General features: G+C 63.3%; 1 protein-coding gene across 2 annotated transcripts in view; it reads left to right on the top strand.

Annotated features, from left to right (window-relative positions):
• Window positions 1-6: 6 nt before the first annotated feature.
• Window positions 7-660, top strand: part of PRR15 (proline rich 15) — a 3305-nt gene continuing 2651 nt past the window's right edge. For both annotated transcript variants that reach the window (XM_006778971.2, XM_006778970.2), the window contains exon 1: window positions 7-235. The gene's annotated coding sequence lies outside the window, so the exon portion shown is untranslated. The remainder of the gene's footprint in view (window positions 236-660) is intronic.

The following is a 660-nucleotide window of genomic DNA, read 5'->3' as shown; positions in this document are numbered from 1 at the left end:
TGGCACACACTGGCCGCGGGTCCCTCCGCACAGCGAGCCCGGGGCCGCCGCCGCCGCCCGCAGCAGTCGGAGGTGCCAGGAGAAACCATCACCAACAATCCGCTTAGCCGGGCTGCGGAGATTTCGGCGGGCACACCTCCCCAAAGAAGCCGGACTCCCCCGGGACCGCCTCCAGGTGGACCCAAGCGCATCCGGTTCACACTGTCGCCGGCGGGGCCGCGGGGGTCCTGAGCAGGTGAGCGATCGGGTTGGTTCTGCGTCCGCCCTGACGGAGCCCGTTCCTGGGTGTCTCCCTGGGGGGGCTTCTCTGGCGCCCGAAGAGAAGTTGCGAGCCGCCGGCGCTCTGGGTACATTTGTGCAATCTTTCCCGTGAGCAACGCGTGCAAAACCCTTCTGTGCACACACGTCATTGCAGAGAAGAAAGTGTAGGTAGAAGTCAGGACGTGGCCTCGGGACACACCACCACCGCCGGGGAAAAACTTGAGGGGTACTTTTCGGATCCGTAAAGTAGAGGGAGCAGGATGTTTGCACACCCGACTGCAAACTTTGCCGGAGGGTGTGGGTACGGAAAGAACTTTTGGCCATTTTTTTTCCTATTGTTTTCAAGTCGCAGCAGGAGTGTGCCCTCGGGCGTCCTGGGGAGGAGCCGGCGCGGCGGTC

This window comes from Myotis davidii, unplaced genomic scaffold, assembly GCF_000327345.1.
Source record: "Myotis davidii unplaced genomic scaffold, ASM32734v1 scaffold168, whole genome shotgun sequence".
NCBI lineage: Eukaryota > Metazoa > Chordata > Mammalia > Chiroptera > Vespertilionidae > Myotis > Myotis davidii.
The sequence above is the reverse complement of the archived record's forward strand: the minus strand, read 5'-3'. Positions and strand labels throughout refer to the sequence as shown.